Raw genomic sequence first — 13179 nt, forward strand, 5'->3', positions numbered from 1 at the left:
TGGCCTGCACCCCTCTGCTCCCATAGTCCACCTAGAGAAACTGCTTTCTTTGGGTTCCAGCTACACTCACCTCCAGGGACAAAGACTCCACATTTAAATCCTCAAAGATGCCAAACTCCACTGTCAGCACGAGGTGGGGGAATCCAAGGGTTCAGTCTGTGTCTGTTTGGGGACTTTGTTTCGTTTGTTTGCTTTTGTTTTGTTTTTTCGTTTTTTACACATTGTAGCCAAGAACTCAAAGGAGCAAGCTTTCCGTGCACACTAACCATGCGCTGGGCAGGAGACGGGAAGGGGAGCCTGTCGCTCTGGTGTCAGAGCAGGTGCTACGGAGGGAAGGCACAATGCCAGCCTCCCCTCGGAAGCAGGACTCCAAGCTGCTTCGGGATCGCAGTCTGCAGCTGCTCAACCGATCATGAATCCAGGTCCTGCGGTCTGAGGCAGCTGTCCATTCCACCTTTGTCTTTACCTCACACCAGAGAATCCTCTGGAGTAGGGCTCAGGGAAGGCCGTGAGGCCAGGTTGATGTCATCCCGGTGTTCTGTTTCTTTATCCCCACCAAATAGCCCATCATTGCAGGAAAATGAGTTCGTTCACGTTTACTCAGAGACGCTGGAGACTCCGCCTTGCTTCGATGAACCAGACTTTGGCCAGCGTTCTCCCCAAGGCTACCTGCAGCAAATCCCCCAGCTAGTCTTTCTCATGCTCCCTCCGAGGCTTCTTACCCTGAAACTGTGCACAGAACGTCTCAATGTCGGGCTAAGACGGTCTCGGTTCAGTATGCTGTGTGTGTGTGTGTGTGTGTGTGTGTGTGTGTGTGTGTGTGTGCTCCCGAACAGCCTGTGTCGGGGGAGGGGGATGGGGTGGGGTGAGGAAAGGGGAAGGTGTGTAGGTACCCTGGGCTCTTTGACAGATGGAACCAGAGGAGCAGTCATGTCTCATCCCACACCCTTCACTGCATTCTCCCGGGGTGGAGGGGGGTGGGGGGGAAAAGGATACCTAGTACCTAGCAGGGTGCCTGCCACTTGGCTGGGTTTTCATCCCTCATTAATTATCCCCCTACCGCAACTCTTCCCCCTTTTCAGATCTATCCTCTAGCCCCACCCACTGGTCACCGGTGAGTGGCCCTACCCCCCCCCACACACCAAATGTACACTGGGAAGTTCTTCCTCTCACTCCTGAAACCATAGTAGTAGGTTCGAGAATGTCCACTCAGAAGATGCGCCCAGCCTTGACCCTACTTAGGGGGCTGGTTTGATAAACAAAAGGAGGGGCCTAAGCAAAAGCCGGAGGAAGGCCGAAGGCCGGGAAGAGGCTGGGCAAAGAGAGGTGCTAACACCGGAGTAGGAGGCCCCCCAAACCGGAAGGGACTAGGAGGGGTTCTCCCCATAGCACAACGCCACTCCCCCTTGACAGAGACTTCTGGCCTCCAGAACCTCAAAGCAACAAGTTCCTGTTGCTTGAAACAACCGTTTGTGCTAGCCAGAAGCTGTAGAAAACTACTGTTCCCACTTCGGCTCTCTTTTCAGAGACGCTGTGTTTTTACAGAGACACTTTCAAATGGAATTTTCAGTATTTAGCTTTTCATTTCTATTGGTGAAGTGCCGAGGAGATGCCTTATTTATTTATTTATTTATTTATTTATTTATTTATTTATTTATTTATTTATTTATTTATTTATTTTTTAGATGCCGGAGGCTCTAGTGTCTTATCCTATGTATTAGTTACCTTTCTCGTTTTTCTATTTTTACAGAAGTACTTTCAAATGGAATTTTCAACAGTTAACTTTTTATTTCTATTGGTGAAGTGGTGAGATGTCTTTTTTTTTTTTTTTTTTTTAGATGCTGGAGGCTCTAGTGTCTTATCCTATGTATTGGTTACCTTTCTCGTTTGCCGTGAAAAATACTTGAGAGAAGCAATTTAAGGAAGGGGTTTGTTTTTGGCTTACAGTTTGCCAGCACAGGTCATTGTTGTGCAGAAGTGTAGCTGCAGAAGCAACTGATCACATGCTCACAATGCATCCACAGTCAAGAAGCAGAGAGAGATGAGTGCTGCTGTTTCTTATTCAGCCCAGGAGCTGTCTTTCTTTAACTACCGAGTCTAGACAATCTCCCACAAACATCCCCAGAGCCCTGACTCTTGCGTGATCAGGGGCTGTCAAAGGAAACTATATTAACCATTAGATGCAGAGTACCACAGTCCCCTCCACCCCAACCCTGGGGCATCTCAAATCACAGAGCGTTGGACTGCTTCTCTTGCCAGCTGCAGGTCCTCCAACCTCTGCAGGCTGAAACTCAAGCCGGGACCTTAAACACTCCAGGGCACCAACAAGGATTGCTAGATTGTTGTCCCAAATACCTGGGCTCCACCTTGAGCCAAAGTCCTTAAAGTCACACACCAACTCCATCCTTGCACCTCTTGCTGCAGGCATCATAAAGGCAGCTTGTCAGAAATACAGACAGACACATCCATATATTCCTACAGTGTCAGGACTTACTAACAGGCAACAAATTCACGTGCTATGTCAGTTTTCTTGGTTGTAATTCACCAAGTGATCCTGATTTCACTCCATAGTGGTCACCGGCCATCACAGATTCCTTTACTCCGATCTTAATAAATAAAATAAAAATAAAAAAATTAAGGCATCTCCTCACTGCTGCACCAACAGAAATAAAAAAGTTAAAAGTTACCAACTCTGAGGTCACGTGTTACACTTCACATAGTTTATATTCACAATAAAGTTGAGCCAAATCCTACCCAGTTCCTCGTGCACCCGTGGTCCTCACTGATGCACAGCCTCCCCCACTTGTCAGCATCTCCCACCACAGTTATGCATCTGATCGGCCTCTGCTGACTCAGTCGGCGAGGAAAGGGTTAGAGGCTGCCCAGGAGGCAGATGAAGAGAACTGGAAAGTCTCCATAGGGGACCAGACTGCAGGGCAGAGCAAAGCTGTTTGTGGGAGCTGAGATGGCTCCAGCTGAAGCCTGGGGACAGAGGCAGAGGTCCTTTCCTGGGTCAATGGTCCTGGACAAGAGGAGATAGGTTAGTGTGTCGGACACATCTCAGTCTTGGGGTGCTACTTTTATAGTCTCAGATGAGAGTATGTTTGGTGTGCTCAGTAAATTCACAGGCTTGCTTTGTTTGATGTCTTTTGCTGCCCATGTGTCCATGTGCTCCTGATATACTTTGGTATTGCAGATAATCCACAGATTATTGATAAAGGAATTATTTATTAAGAAATTATATTGAGGAGAACAACTCACTAAACAGGATAAGGCAGATCTGTCACAGAGTCCTGGAAGGCTGATGGCCGATCCCATGCTGCTTCTGCTGCCTGAGTCAGTCCCCACTGTCCAAGCCCACGAGGGACAGGAGAGGGCTTCATATGTGACCCTCAGGTCTTAAGCTAGCTCAGAGGCCTCGCCTTAGGGGCTGTACCTCAAGGTCATAGGAGGGACAGGTACCCACTACATCTCCCTACTACATCTCCTTCTTTTATCTAAATAAGAAAGTTCTAAACCTAATACAAAACTATATACAATAGGAACAATTATCAAGTATTTTTCAGGAGAAGGGAAAGGTAATAACATAAACAAAAATGGAAATACAACCAACAAGAACAAGAAATACATATTAAATGTCCAGACCATAGGTAAATGGCAAGTTATAGAGATTACTCCAATAGCTGTCCTATCCTGAAGAAACTTTAGTACCTAAAATGTTCGTAGCTAAGATATGAGAGGATTATAACTGTAACTATCTAGTCTTTCACCCCATCAAAGACCTGAGAAGGAAAATAATATTACCTGAGTAAACAGGAAGTGCAAGCAAGTAACTTCTGAAAAACTGCAAGAATTGACAGATAGCTGGCAGCCTGGACAGTCACCCAATGTTTCTCAGCATTGTTGGGGCATCCATTGTTGGCTATAGGCCTAGAATATCTGACAGACCATTTTCAGAAGCAGGAATTTTGAAAGACCATCTTACCCTGTCTTGGCAAGGTTCAGCAGTTGCTTTTCCTTGTGTCCTGCTCATCTGGAAAGGACAGCGTTCATTCTGTCTGCAGTTGAGGCGAGGGCAGTTTTTTACCCAGCAGGCCATTTTGTGCCAAGAAGAAGACAAACTTCCAAATGGAAATGCCTTAGAAGCCCAACATTCTCTTGGGATCAGATTGGTGCTGCCAGGAGCAATTGTGTCTCACGTCAACAGAATTCTAAGTTATCAAAACATTAAAATGCCATATTCTCTAGGTCTATGGAGTGTTTGAAGATTACCTATCCATCTGACATATATTTCTGTAATATCTAGAAAACCTAACTAACATATCAATAACTATGACAAGCATGGGTGACTATTAATCTGTAAGCCTTATCTACCTAAATAACCTGAGGACTAAGGCTACACATTAACAGTAAACAATCTGTAAACAAATGTACAGTATAAGGACAATGACTTCAAAATTCTGACAATATAGAAATGTATAGTGCAATATGACAACAATATTCTTAATATGTATAAATATACAAAATATCCTCAACAGAGGTAGAACATACATACAGTATGATAAATATAATTATACATTTGTATCAACACACAAAATATTTCAAACAAAAGTAGGAACATATGTACAATATGACAATTACAGTTTTGAATTTGCATCAATATACAAATTATCTTAAATAAGAATAGAAAAATAGTTTACATTTGTATCAATATACAAGAATCCATACCAGTGCAAATTATCTAAGGCTGATAGTTTGCTAAATTAGTTTACAAGTAGATACAATAATCTACCTTAATATCCTAACCTATCTATTCCCCTTTTTTTCTTTTCCAAAAGAGAATCCCGAGTATAAACTTTATTATTCCACCTGATGTTGCTAGATCCCAACAGCTCCCTTGGGGAGGGGGTGAGAAGGTGTGGCATCAACGACACAGACACCAGGAGTCAGTTGAAGGCAAACTTGTTTATTCAATAATGGGGAAGGTCTTATTTACCCTCCTCCTAGCACCCAGGCTGTGTCCCAGTCTGGTGACATTGTGTGGCTGTCCCTCATTGGCTGGGCATGATCAGGAACTCTGACAGTGCCTGTTGCTAGGACCTCAGGCAGACTCCAGGTTGGCTCATAAGGAAGTACATTAGGTGCGTGCCTTGGCAATTGGTTTGAGCCAATTTCCTCGACCCTATGGGCCTGTCCTACTACAACCCCCAACCCTATTACAACTTATAACCAACCCCTAACAGATGACAATTATCCATAACCCTGAGAAAATAAAATCTTTTGGGAACAGGGGCCTCATTTTCTTGAAACTGCTACCTGCTGTCGAGGGGGTGACAGTATCTCCATGGGATCCTGTAAGAAAGCTAAAACAATGATGAAGTCTCATGACTAGTTGTAACATTTGTAGCCAGTCTCAGAGCAACAGGTGAGGTTTGTCTGAAGTTCTAGCTAGAAGTGTGATATGATGGATCTCATCTTGGAACTGTCCTGAAGAGTTTGCAGTTCAAAGCTGATCATTGAGTGATGTTTATCGGCTTAATGGCATCATTATGAACTGGGTAGAGTCATTGTTGTGGGGCCCCATCTTCTTCCTGGAGACTCCAGAGATTGATATTAGAAAGATTTATTTTTCGTTATGGAAAACTTGAACATTATTAATATTAAAACAGAAAGTTTAAATTTTAAGATGACATGACATGTGAAGAAGGATTCTAAGGAATCAAGAATAAACATGGAGAGAAACAGAATCTTGACAACAATGGTCCCTAGATTATTGGCTTTCTTCTGTCCCACATCAGTTGGCTCTCTGATATGAGACAGAATCTCCTATTTTTTTCCTTTTAGCAACATGCTTGGGCTTAGAGAAGGAGAGAGCCACATTCCAACCTCAAAGCCAGCTTGATTTATAATTGAATTGGGACCACAACTTTTCTTGAGGTAAAGACATATTGATGTTAGGCAGTGAGATATTACTCTGTAGAGTATATTGGTACCAATAGGTCCTTCCTTTCTGCTTTAGATATCCGGGTGTCCAAAGCTTTTTGATTTCTTAAAGATGGGTGTTTCTGTTATCCTGTAAAGACAAAAAACAGAACCCTTCCCCGAGCCTTGTTTGGTGAGTTTTCCTTACAACTTGTAGAAAGAATTGTCGTATCAGTGGATGAGCTATCATTTCTCCTCATCAAGGGATGTCTCCTGTTTGAATCGAATTTTTATTGATTTCATTGGTATCCATAGCTTTTCTTCTCCTGTGGAAACAAAACTCCTTCCCCAATGTAGTATACATCCTGGTTTCCATTCTGAGGTCAACATCTCTTTGAAGTAGACAGGTTGATTTCACTCAGGAGTTTTTTCTGTTATCCAGTCTCTCTCTGTAGCTGTTGTTCCTTTCTCATCAGCATTAAGAAAATTCAAGGTCAATAAAGCATTATGTAATCTATTTCTAGGGGTCATTATTACCCCTTTCTGTTTATTTAGCATATCCTATAACTGCCTGCCCTGTTGGATTGTGTAGTATACCTGTAATACACTTTATATTGTAATAAGCAAAACACTGTTTCATTTTATTGGAGACATATGCTGAAACATTGTCAGTCTTAATTTGTATAGGTACTCCCATGATGGCCATGACTTCTAATAGGCATGTAATTACAGAATCAGCCTTTTTAGAACTCATAGGAGTTGCACATTGAAATCCTGAATAGGTATCAATGGTGTGGTGTACATATTTTAATTTTCCAAATTTTGCAGAATGAAACATATCCATCTGCCAAATGACTCTCTGGAATCTCAGCTGGCTCCATTCATTTATGGACATTTCTAAGATTCTGGGAAGCAGAATCTCTCTAGTCCAATATCTCTCTAGTCCACTGTTTCCCATTGTAGATCATCCCACATGTGTTCCACAGTTCTTTACCATCCTCCTGTTACTGGGCCTGGTGAATGTCCTCTCTCCTTGGCCATCACATTCAAGCCTGTGAGGATGAGCCATGCTTCTTCACATATGCGACATACCTGTTTCGTGAGTTCTTTGAAGTGGAATTGTGGCCAGGTGGTAGTGGCACATGCCTTTAATCCCAGCACTCAGAAAGCAGAGGTAGGCAGATTTCTGTGAGTTCAAGGCTATCCTCAGAGTGAGTTCCAGGACAGCCAAGGCTACACAGAGAAACCCTGTCTCAAAAACCAAGCAAACAAAACCAAGTGAAGGAGTTGGAAGAAGAAAAGGTGCCTGGAGGCTCTCATTTGCTAACACTCCCACACAGACTCCCTGGCAGAAGAGGCTGGGCTCCATCCCATCACACGCAACCTCAGACCTCGGAGCTAACTGGAATGGTGCTTCATTTCTCTCACACTGAGGCTCTACTTCTCTGTTCACAGAAGAGAGCACTCCTCCACAATGTCCTTCTCACCTCAAAACCAGACTGAAGACGCAAACATTGCTGGGCACCAAGACAGAGAGAAGGTGACCACATCATTCCCCTTCCTGTTTCCTTCTCCAATCCATGTCACCTGCACACACATTCACAAACATGTGCACAAAACACACACAAAAAATAATAAAATAATTTAAAATGAAGATTCGTTACCTGAATCAGGTAAAGAGAATATGGGTATTATTTCTAAAGCAATTCCCTCCTCAACAGAAGCATGCAGATTTTTATCAGGGGAGTCTATATATTTCTATAGAAAAGCACCTTGGCAACAGGCATATTTCTGGGCATGCTCACTTTCAGGTCATAATTCAAGAAGGCAATGTGGGACACTTGGCACACATCTGTAGCTTTGAAGAGGTTGAGGCAAGAGGGTTTAAAATTCAAGACTAGCTTTGAGGCTGTTATACACTAAATGTTGTTAGTGTTCCTTAGAGATGGCTCTGCTGACTAGAAATGGTATCTTAGTAAGGAGTTCCCTTCTGCTCTGTGTCTAGTTCAGGCTCTTCATTTTATTGCACTAGTAGCTCTAATCAGTGACAGATTGTGACATTGTCCATAGTTCTGACCTGGTAACTTTATTTCTTAGGAATTTATCCCAAGAAAGAATTAGACAAGGGGGCAAATGGCACAAAAATGATCACAGTGAAAATCCGAGAACAAATGAAGTGCACGAGAGTCCCAGCAAGGATCCAGGGGTGTCCCCACCATCCATGGCCTAAGATGGGCAAGGGTGGCAAATAGGAGTGCACTACTTCCTAAGAAATCCTAGTGGTTGCCAGGCGGTGATGGTGCACGCCTTTGATCCCAGCACTTGGGAGGCAGAGCCGGGCAGATCTCTGTGAGTTCGAGGCCAGCCTGGTCTACAGAGCGAGATCCAGGACAGGCACCAAAACTATACAGAGAAACCCTATCTTGAAAAACCAAAAAAAGAAAGAAAGGAAGGAAGGAAGGAAGAAAGAAAGAAAGAAAGAAAGAAAGAAAGAAAGAAAGAAAGAAAGAAAGAAAGAAAGAAAGAAAGAAAGAAAGAAATCCTAGAGGTCAAAAGGCAACCACAGCGCCTAAGCATCTGACCCATTTGAGGACTGCCAGGGTGGGACACCAGTGTGGGCTGAGTTCTAGGGAAGGCGGCCCATGGCGGTGACAAGAGGTGTGTGATGGACTGAAAGGCTCATGTCTCCAAGGAAAGCAGAGAGGTGACAGGCTAGAACTCCACAAGCTCCTCCAATGTGATCTTCCAATGACCTAAGGACTTCCCACAAGAACTCACCTTCCAAGATTCCATCCCGCCCAGCAGCACCCCAGGGACCAAGCCCTCAAACACAATGGACCCTGGGGTGACATTCAGATAACCAAGTGATAAACCAGCCATAGCGCATAAGTATGTGTGACATTTGCCTCTGCATGTACAGAACAAAGCCCAAGGTATAGACCCCAAACCGGGTTAGAGGGGTCTTGCTGCTTGTGTCCGCAGTAGTGACACATCTCGCCTTGCCTTTGTCCAGAGTGTTTCCTTTGTCCCTGCGTCATCTTTCCAGGCCCTATGGAGCACGCTGGGCTGAGACTATTGCCTTTCCTTACTAGATGAAGAAACTGAGGGCCACCATGCCATCCTGTGAACCTGAGTCCTTTTCCAGCTGCTTCCTAAGGCCCAGAGAGAGCACGGCCAGGAGAGTCTGGCACAGGCCAACTGTCAGAGGCCAGGGCACTTTCTGGAGCTGGTGGAGATTGGGGAGCAGAGGTGGGAGAGAAGAGCTACGGCTTTCTTCCAGGTTCAACAGGGGCTGCATCAGACGGGGACAAACAAAGGTTGCCTGCAAACCAGTCAGGCAGTGTGCCCGTCGTCCTGGATTCGGTGAGAGAGGAGCCCTGTCTCTGCTGTACCAATGTTTCAGCACCCGAGCCTGACAGGCCCCTTTGACCGCTTGACTTAATTATCTCCAAGCACACGTTGCTTCTGAACACTGTTCCAGGTGCTGGGTTAGAGCAATGAGCACGGACTTCCAATCAGCCCCTGCCACCCACACACACACACACACACACACACACACACACACACGCACGCACGCACGCACGCACGCACCACTGTGTGCAGGAGAGTGGACAGGAGAGTCAGGTGCTTAGGGCCAAGAGGATGGCGAGGCTGGCGTGTTTGAGGGGCGTGAGAGGACTTGAAAGGGCAGCGAGGAAAGTGTCTGGAGGGAGTGGGTCCTGGGTGGGCCCAAGATGTGGGGTGCAGTGTGCGAGGAGCTTCTGCACCCTCTGGGGTCTCAGGTAGAGACATGAAGGCAGTTGTGAGGGGAGAGAAATTGATCTGACCCATTATTGAAGTATTGCCGCTACTAAGAAGGCAGAGGGTAGCAGGCCAGGGTGGAAACAGAGAAAGCGGTCCGGAGCCCATGAGCCCATACAATGGTGGTGACCGGGGAGCAGAATGGCTATGGACATGGTTGCACCCTGGATGTTCTTTGAAAGTTGACAATTTCTATGTGTGTGGTGGGGGGAGAGAACAAGCAAGGAAAAGTGAGAGAGAGAGAGACAGAGAGAGAGAGAGAGAGAGAGAGAGAGAGAGAGAGAGAGACAGAGAGAGAGACAGAGACAGAGAGAGACAGAGACAGAGACAGAGAGACAGAGAGACAGAAAGGGAGAGGGCGACAGAAGAGGGATAGTGCTTGGTGTTGTTACAGAACCGGAGAGAGGCTCTTACTGGGGAAACTAGGGGCTCCCTGTTTACCCTTTCGACCTCTTGAGCCAATTCACTCTCTCGATGGCATGAATCACACAGAAAGATGCTTGGCTGAGTCTTAGTGGCGCTCAAAGCAGGGACCAGAGTTCATGAGGGAGTCTATCAGGTGTGCGGCGGTGAGGGGGCGGGGGGTGGGGGGGTGGGGGGGGAGGGAGTGTGCGCGGTGAGGGGGCGGGGGAGGTGGGTGGGTCCAGCGACAAACGCAACTAGTGGGCCAAGAGCCATTATAGCAGAAGTAGACCAGAAGATGGCGTCCAGCAACCAGATTCAGCACAGGAGCGTCACCAAATGGGCCCAACCGAGGGAGAGTCTCCTGCAGGAGTGGCGAGGCTGGCACAGAGGGATTGTCGGGTTCTTTTGCACCGGAGTGACCGCAGCTAAATATCATACAGATTTCAAAGGAGCCAGAAAGATGCTTCTGGCTGTTCTCACAGCACAGAAGTGGCACATGCTTGAGGCCATGAATATACTTATTACTCAAATCTGATCACTACAGATTACATACGTGTCTAAACATCACACTGTTCACACACACACACACACACACACACACACACACACACACCTGTTGTGTAGCAACTAAATTTAAAAGTAATTTTAAAATGCACCCCAAAATAGGCAGTAAGTGGAGGGTGTATGAGATCAAGAATTTTTTTGTTTTTTGGCTTTTTTTCCCCCTCTTCTGGCACGGGAGAGGTGGAGCACTCTGGGATGCTGGAATTGAGGGAAGAACACGCAGTTCAGGTGAGAGGGGAGTCTTCCACAGGGAGAAAGGGTGTTCTCAGAGTCACTATGGAAGGCTTAGAGACCTCTTCCACCCCAACAGAAGATGCAAAAGGATACACGAGGTCTGGTGTCAGGGCAGGGATGGAGGTTCTGTACGTATTGTACATGTTTTCTCACTGACAGGACAGCAGAGCATCAGCTGCTAGGAAGGATGGGGAGGGGTCTAGGAAGCCTCATAAAGGAGCAGGGCCAACACTAGGACAAGACAACATTGTCTGGGGTCACATGGCCTCTCTCTGAGATCCCATGACCTCATCTGTGTAGCAATAAGAATCATAGCCTGAGCCTCCGAATTCTCTAGGAACTGTGCTGGAGTTACCATGCTTAGACTATTCCCTGCAAGTGTGACTCGGGCATTGTTGCTGTTGCTGTTTTGAGGCAACAGCTCATTCTGTCACCTAGGCTGGCCTTGAACTCACAGCAATCCTCTGGCCTCAACCTCTCAGCTTCTAGGCACAAGCTATACTATCCAGCTGCAAGGTTGTTGTTTTTTTTTTTAATTAAAATAAATAGCAGTGTCTGGTAGGATATGTCTGCAATTCAAACACTTGGGAGACAGAGGCAAGAGGATGAACGCAAGTCCCAGGTCAGGGAGCTGAGGGGTGGTCAGAGGAGGCTCCAAGAGTGAGCTGCCATTGTTAACTGAGTGGAGGTGAGGTGTGGAAGGAAGTGAGAGGCAGTGTACTCAGAGGATGTCTGTGATGAATGCTAGCCAGAAGAGCTGCTGAGGAGGGTGTGTGTGGGCAGACTAGAGCAGGAGTGAGAGTTTTAAAACTGAAAGGCTGGAAGAGACCCAGGTACCAAAGGACGAGGTCAAGAGTACAACGGAGGGTATGGGAGGCTAGGTGAGTGGCCCCAATAGAGGTGGCAGTGAGCCAGTTGAGTTCTTCACACAGCAGGGATACATGGGGGTGGGGGGGTGGTTATGGTGACCTATCGTGGGTTTGTGGGGGCGGAGGACAGTGATCTGGAGGATGTGGTCCTAACGAGCAGCTTCTATGTCTCGGCCGGGAAAGAGAAGGCTACAAACAGGTTCTCTAGGAGACCAGGCATTCTAGAGCAAGGAGAGAGGGATGTAGGGGAGAGGCTGTTGAGGACAAGGGGTTGCTGGTGATGAGCCAGGATGTCTAGGGCATGATGAAACAGTGAGGAAGAGAGAAGGGAAAGGCCAAGCTTGCGCCTCCACTCCCAGGAGGCTCTGGAGGCCCAGGCGCAGTGTCCACAATGGACCAGCAGAGGGCACCCACTACAATGCGAGAGAAATCTCAGCCTGAAGGCGGGAGGAGGCAGAGCCAATGCCACAGGCACCCAGCTTTGTCTCCAGGCTCCGTGGGGGTGACCTAAGCACCGCAGATGGAAGCAGGATCTGTGGTCCAGTTGTCATGGCTGCCACATGCTGGGTGCAGTGCATGGCTCAGCCGGGGTGGCTGGGATGGAAGCGTGTGTCTTCAATGTCTCTTGAGGCCGAGACAAGGCATTGTCTTTCCTGAGAGTATAGAAAGTCTGGAAGGCTGGGGACAGAAGAGGGTTTTGACCACAGCCCTGTGCAGAGAGTAATGCCTTTACACACGTATGTGCACACACATACACATGTTTGCACACACAGGATCTTCTTCAGGCTCCCCACAACCCCTGGACAACTTCTTTTCACCCTGTCCTGAAACCCCTTGCAGGCCATTGGGAGAAGATGTAACTGAGGCCTGCTCTCCCCTTTTCCCATCCCCCTCCAAGCATGCCCACATTTCTTTCATCCCCTAAAATTAAAATTAAGACAAACAGGACAAAACTTTCCTCTGTCCCCTCAAGTATCATAGACGCTGGGTCGCAGCTGTAAAAAAGATGGTAGCGAGTCTGGTGTCCAGCCCGAGGTGGTGACCAGAGCTCCTGAGAAAGACAGGATGGATGCCTGTGTGTCCGGAAGGGGGTGGGCGAGCCACCCTGCGGCCCCTCAGCTGCTCCTACGGCTCAGTCCACTCCACATGCTCTGACCAGAATTCCTTATGCCGTGCTTCTTCTCCCCATGGTCCAGGATGCCCAAAGCAGAGCACCGGATGTGTGGCAGCCTGTGAGAGGTCAGCTTCTTCAGACTGTGCAGGGACCTGCAAATGCCCCAGATGTCTGTCACCTCCTCCTGTAAGCCGGTTCCCAGGGTTCTTCCCTCCTATGACTTTACACTCAGGAGCGGCCTTCCGCTGGACGCGGTGGATCTATGCGGAG

This window comes from Peromyscus eremicus, chromosome 2 (assembly GCF_949786415.1).
Source record: "Peromyscus eremicus chromosome 2, PerEre_H2_v1, whole genome shotgun sequence".
In the NCBI taxonomy this organism is placed as follows: Eukaryota; Metazoa; Chordata; class Mammalia; order Rodentia; family Cricetidae; genus Peromyscus; species Peromyscus eremicus.